Raw genomic sequence first — 7,137 nt, forward strand, 5'->3', positions numbered from 1 at the left:
TCGCCCGTGGGTTGGAAATACTCGATTTGGGGGTTTGTTGCAAGAGGTAGGTCATTTTCAGTGTGGTTATCCTTGCTCATGGTTTTGAAATTACCTTTAAAGCATATTTCCCATGTGGCAAAGTTGTTAAATTTGCATTTAAGACCTAAAAACGCTTTACTTCCTGTTAAATTTGCATAAACGGACCATGATGCTTTGTAAAACGTTTTTTGAAACCATGGGAAAGGGAGATGGTTGAAATAATGTGGTGGTGAATGGATTGTATGGGTTTTATGGGTTGTCCCACTTGATCCACTCAGTAGAGTGAGGGTCTATGGACCTCCCGGCCATCTCCATAGTGGGATGGCAATTGTAAATGAATAAAATTTCTATAGTTTATTCTTTATTAATTTTTTAACATTTTTAAGTTTTTTTAATGTAGAGGTTGCAAATAGACCCAGTTTTAAGGGGTCTATGTTACCTCTTGCCATCCACACAGTGGGATAGGAATGAAAATGAAATCCTGCTGCCATAAGGTAGCAGGATTGAAGCACGAACCATGGACTTCAGACTAATTCCCCCACTATCCTATCTCTCATTTAGGCCGTTGGGCAGGTGTGTGCCCAGGTTTTGGATCCAAGACCTCTCTATTCTCCTACGTTGCTGGACCGACCATGCTAGGGTTGGACTCCAGGATGGTGGCCCTGAGGTTGGTCCAGCTGTGGTCCACAAAATGTTGGACTAAGGGGATGTGTAGATTTTTTGTTTATTGATATTATACTTGTGCTGGGTAAATCTAGTCAATAAAGAGTTCCCTGATTCCCCCAAATATTGCTTGGAACATTGTGAGCATCTAATTAAATAAATAATATTTTTGTGATGTACAGTTGTGTTATTTTGGGTTAAGAAAACCTCTTTGGAGCTCTTTGATTCTGTACAGTTTTGTACCTCCTATAAAAATCCCCTGTGCCCTAGTCCTGTGGGCCTGTAAAGGCCCTGGAGTTTGGCCTTGACTAAAATATCCCTCAAATTTTTTGTTTTTCTGGAAGGCTGCAATGAGCCTGTGGTCCTTCAGAAAAACGTTGTTACACTCCAGAGGAAATAAAATTATTTTTCAATTTTTTGACCAATTTCACATTTTGTGCAGAGTATGTTACAATAATGGGCAGGAGTGGGTCCAGACAGATTGGTTTAGGCTGAGTGAAGGTCCTCAAAGCCTGTGTTAGCATGGTGCGGGAGTAACCCCTAGTGGCCAATGCGGAGAATAGAATTTTTGTGGCTGTTTTAAAAACTGATGTTCTGGTGCAGATTCTTTTGAACCTCAATAATTGGGATTTTACCAGACCAGCAAAGGTGTGGACGTGGGTGGTGACTGGACCTGAACAACAACGATGCGTTTCTGTCTTTTTGAAAAAAACTTTGACATCCAGTCTGTGTGTGTTGAGAAGTCATCCCCTTTGAAGGTCGTCATGTCCAGGAAGTCAATTGAGTCCTGATTAATGGTTGAAGTTAATTTGATGGACTCCCTCTGCCCATTTAAGGTAAGCATAAACTGTTCGAAATCCTCCATCGAATATTGCCATATGCCCCATATGTCGTCTAAAAAACGGAAATAATACAGCGTTTTTTGTCGCAGGCTGCTAATGCTTTTCTTCCCATTCTGCCATAAATATGTTGGCATAAGCAGGCGAGCCACACCGCTCCTGGCGTCCCCCTGGTCTGCAGAAAATATTGGTCTCACTCTCACAATCAGAGACAACGGGCGTCCCCGGGAATGCAGTAAGGGAGGCTCCAAGACTCTTTTTTTTGTGGATTTTGGGCAAAAGGTAGAATCTGCGCATTCTGGGTTCTTTATTTCCCTGGAGGTAGGTCATTTGTTTGTGGTTAATAAATTTCTTATTATATAATGATAAAAGAATTGTATTTACTAATGGTATGGTATCTTTATAAATAGGTCTGTCTAGTTTAGTATAATAATTCAGGTCGTTAAGCTGTCTGTGTCCCTCCCACAGATAATCCTTCCTGTCCATGAGGACCACAGCCCCCCTTTATCTGCTGGTTTTATACTATTTGGCAATTTTCAGTTAACTGATGGAGTGCTTCAGTTTCCACTTTACTAAGGTTGGATTTAACCCAACCTATTCTATGGTTTTTGAAAATATTCATTATCCAATTGTGTCAAATTGGCGCATTTCAGGAGGGAGCTGTGCAGCAGAGGGAACCCAGGTGGACTTGGGAATAAAGGGAAGGTGAACAGAATCTGGTTTGTTATTATAATAAACAGCCAATTTCATTTCCTTTGATAATGTTGCAGGTCAAGTTTAGTCTGGTCTTTTAGACATTTGTGGCTAGACCTGTGGAGAGAGGGAATGAAAGTTAAACCTTTGTTTAGCAGCATGCTCTGTGCTGCTGTCAGTCGTAAAGGATTCACATAAGTTAACCACTGTGTTTAACCCTGCTTTGTTTTCTCCACTTACAGGGAAATGGTGTTTAAAAAATCGGACCCAATGTTGCAGCATGCTTTCACCTGTTTGTGTGGTCCAGTGAATGTGGTCACCCTCCACACGCAGAGCTGCTTCTGGAGAGCTGAGGGATGAAAATATAGTTATCTTCAATGTACATGTTTAAACGTCTCAGATTGTCTTGTTCTGCAGTTGGCAGCTGCTTGCTGAAATCCAGCAGGACCACACAGATCTGTGCTTTAGGGAAGGCTGTTTCAGCCATTTTGAATGCTCTGTCCAGCTGTGGGATGGTCACTGTGTCTAGATCTTTGGCCCTGCTGTTGATGCCAAAGGAAAGTACCACTCTCTACTGACATGGAGACTGGTGTTTTGGCCAAAATGCTCTCAGCATGTGCAAACGTGGCCCCTGGGTAGCTGTCCACCTGGATGTGTTTGTGGGAAAAAGGTGGGATTTTGGCCAAGTCTCGAACCCCCCCGAGGAAGGGTTAGGAAAAAGAAAGCGCCCTCGCGCCCATAGGCGGGCGAGGGCTTAAATGCACAAACCACTGGCCGGGAACAAGACCCGGGGCCCCCCGCACCCTCCAGGCAGGGGAACCCCCAGCAAAAATGCGCTAAAGGCTGCACAAACCTGTTGTGCCAAGGGGACTCAAGAGGAGAGGCAGGAGCAAGGACGAGACAAAGGGTTATGGTTAGGTTAGGGGTCAAGGGGTAAGGGTAGGTTTAGGCAAGAGTTAAAGGGAGAGGGGAAATGGGAGGGTAAAAGGTGGGAGAGGTTGGGGTTGGGTACACACATAGGGAGAGGTTATGATCAGGGGTGGGGTAGGGGTAGAGACAGGACAAAGGTTATGGTTAGGGTAGGAGTCAAGGGTGAGGTTAGAATTAGGTAAAATGGGTGAGGGGAAAAGGGGAATGGGAGGGCCGGGTAAGGGAAGGTTGGGTTTAGGCACACAGAGAGGGGAGGTTAAGGTCAGGGTTAAGGTTAGGGAGGGGCTCCTACCTCTCGCTGGAGCCCCTGGGGCATTAAAGTGCCCAGTTTTTTATCCAAGTCCTCAACCTGCGTCTGACTCTAATCGTCCAGTTGGGATTAGACTCGAGTATCGTGAGCTCTAACGCTTAACCAATCGTGTTGGACAAAATGGTTCACGAGAGGGTTGTCGGGGTTCTTTTGTGTGTAATGTTATATCGGTGTTGCGTGGTTAGGGTTAGGGGTTAGGTTAGGAGATATAAAGGAAGTCTCGGTCCGGCGCGCCGAGGCTTCCGGCACAAACTACACCCGGAGGTCCAGATCCCCGGCCCAATCACCGGATCCCAGGCAGGTCCCCACCCCACTCTCACCCCATCAAGGACAGCTGAAGGAGACTGGATGACAAATAGAGGTAAGTCAGTTTAGGTCCTACCGGAGGGAATGGACAAGGGAGGAGAGAAGAGGGAAAAGAGAGGAGGGGAGAGGGAGAAGAGGGAAGAGGAAGATATATATATATATACATATATAAACACCCATACATACATACATACATACATACACACATATCCATACATATACATAGATACATACATACATACATACATACTCCCATACACACATATATACATGCACACACATACATACACACACATACATATGGAGAAAAAAAGAAAGGGAGGTGGAGAAAAGAAAGAGGGAAGAAAGAGAGGGGGAGAGAAAGAAAAAAGAAAAAAAAAAAGAGGGGGGAAAAAAGTGAGAGAAAGAGAAAGCAAGAAAGAGAGAGAGAGAGAAAGAGATATAGAAAGAAACTGAATTCAAATTAGAAACTAAAAAACTAAGATTAAAGTTAGAGAATAAAGGACCGAAATAGGACAGGAGAGAAAGGGGAAACTAGGTTAAGATTAGAGACAAGGGAACTAGGTTAGGATAGGAAAGAAGAAACTAAGCTAGGGTTAAAAAGATAAGAAACTGGGTTAAGGTTAGAGGCTAAAAAGACTGAAGTTAAGATTAGAAAATAGAGGTCTAGGGTTGGAATTAGGAAATAAAAAAGACTGAGGTTAAGGTTAGAGAAAAGAAAAACTGGGATAGGATTAGGAAAGAAGAAACTGAGTTAAGAGTGAAAAACAAGAGACAGGATTAAGGTTAGAGGCTGGGAGAGGGTTAAGGTTAGAAGATGGAAGTCTAGGGTTAGGATTAGGAATAAGAAGACTGAGGTTAAGGTTAGAGAATAGAAAAACTGGGTTAGGGTTAGAAAAAGGAAGAAACTGAGTTAGGAGTGAAGGACAAAAGACAGGGTTAAGGTTAGAGGCTGGGAGAGAGTTAGGGTTAGAAAAATAGAAGTCTAGGGTTAGGATTAGGAATAAGAAGACTGAGGTTAAGATTAGAGGATAGAGCACTGGGTTAGGGTTAGAAAACATGAGGGGGGGGTGGGTGGGGGAGTTTGGTGGGAAAGGAGAGGAGGAGGAGAAAAAAAAGGGGGTATACAGGCGAAAATAAGGGGGAAATATGAGGAAGCGGAAAGAGGGAGAGAAAAAGAAAGAGAGGGGAAAAAAAAGGTGGAAAAAAAAAGGCAAGAGAAAGGAAGGCGGAGGGAAAAGGAAAGAAGGGGGGAAAGAAAAAGAAAAAAAAGAGGGAGGGAGCGGGAAACAGGGAGGAAGAGAAGAACAGAGAGAGAGAGGGAGAGAGAGAGTGTGGGAGAGAAGCGCAGAGAGAAAGAGAGAGAGAGAGAGCACGCGGGAGAGGGAAGAGGAGAAGAGAGAAGAGGAAGGGGAGAGAGAGAGAGAGGAAAAGAGAGAAGGAAAGAAAGAGAGAGAGAGAGAGGGGAGAAAGGGAGAGGGGGGGAGGAATGGGAAAAAGTGTTTTGTTTCAAACCTACTTCTCATTGAGACCTCTAGGGAATGTGGGTGCCCAGTTTCTTAATCCAGGTGTGCGTTTGTTTTTCTTCTGAGTCTAACCGGTTAGGGTTAGGGTTAGGGGTTAGGGTTTTGTAAGGGAGATGAAAACTCACCATGGAAACCATGGGGATGGGGAAGTCATCTTAAGCCACAAACCAGGCCACATCCACACAAACCAAGCGACCCGTCCCTCACAGAGGGACCCCCCAGTCCACAAACAATTTGGCATCTAATCTCTTGTTATGTTACAAACTTTAACGAGATGGGAAAAAAGGCTTCAAATTTGGTTCAAAGACCCTTCTGGTTAGAGCTGTAGAGAAGGAGGAGGCTTACCATGGAGACCGCGATGGACTCAGCCTGGAAAAAGGAAAATCCAGGCGTACCACGGAGGACCAATGGGGGTTGCCCAAAGCCAAAAGTGAAGCTTACCATGGAGACCACATGGGATTAGCCTAGAAATGGAGATAAAGGCACCACGGAGACCAGGGGGGTAAGAAGCCTGGGAAAGTCAAAAGACACAAAGATGGACCAAGAGGTCTTTGGTTTGGGTTGTGTTGAAAACCAATTGGTTATGGTTAGGCTAAGCAGCACCGGTTAGGCCAGATTGAAACACATCATGTTAGGGCTAAAGATAACCGCTGTTATGGTTAGAATAAAACATCCTGGGTTATGGTTAGGCTAGAAAACAACCCCTTGGTTATGGCTAGATCAAAAAAAATTGGCTGCGGTTGGCCAGAAAGCACTTGGTTGGCGGTTAATAAAACATAGGTAGATAGGAAAGACTTGAGCCATGGACAAAAATCTTAAGAAGGTACGCTAGAAAGCAGAGGTGAAAAACCTAGGAAACCACCAAAGTCAAGAGCCAAAAAACATTATCTCTGGGGTCCCATTCTGATCCATGTCCCTGCAAAATACAAACAGTCTTCACACATTCTTATTAAGATTTAATGCAAATCTGTGGGACACATCATCAGCAGTGGACCCTAGAGTCACTGTAGGTGTGTTACCAACATTATCACTATACACCTCATCCTGAGGGTGGCCCTCCAGAGGCTGATCAGACCCTGGAGGGTCCCATAAACCAACTGGAAACATTTTGAGGCTGCAGCCTACTTATTTTTTATTTTCACAGTCTAGATATAACAACACCTTAGTAAAAGGAAAAATGATCAGAAAAATGCATGAAGAAAATAAAAAGCAATATACACTATAGCACTACATGGATCCACGTGAACCTGAAAATAGAATCATTCAAAGCATGGATCAATCTGTGTCCCATGACCCAACCACAGGACAACCACAGAGCCAGGGCCAGCCAGCCAGGCCAGCCAGGCCAGGCCAGGCCAGGCCAGGGCCACAAAGAAGAAAGAAGAAAAGAAATACACACACACACACACACAGCCACAGCCACACACACACACACACACACAGGCCACACACACACAAGCCACACACACACACACACACACACACACACACACACACACAGCCACACACACAGGCCACACACACAGCCAGGCCAGGCCAGGCCACAGCCACACAAAATACAAAATACACAGCCACAAGAAACACAAAGAAATAAAATAGGCCAGGCCAGGCCAGGTTAAATAAAATAAAGAAATAGGCTGAAATAGGCTGTGTGTTAGGCCAGGCTGAAGAAGAAATAGGTTAAGAAGAAGAAGAAATAGGCTGTGTCAGGCCATGAAGAAATAAAGGAAGGAAGAAAGAAGAAGAAAGAAGAAGGGGTTAGGTTAGGGGGGGTTAGGGGTTAGGTTAGGAAGAAGAAGAAGAAGGAAGGAAGGGGTTAGGCAGAGCAATGGAACAACGTGGAAATGAT

The sequence above is a fragment of the Perca fluviatilis genome, chromosome 7 (assembly GCF_010015445.1).
Source record: "Perca fluviatilis chromosome 7, GENO_Pfluv_1.0, whole genome shotgun sequence".
Lineage (NCBI taxonomy): Eukaryota > Metazoa > Chordata > Actinopteri > Perciformes > Percidae > Perca > Perca fluviatilis.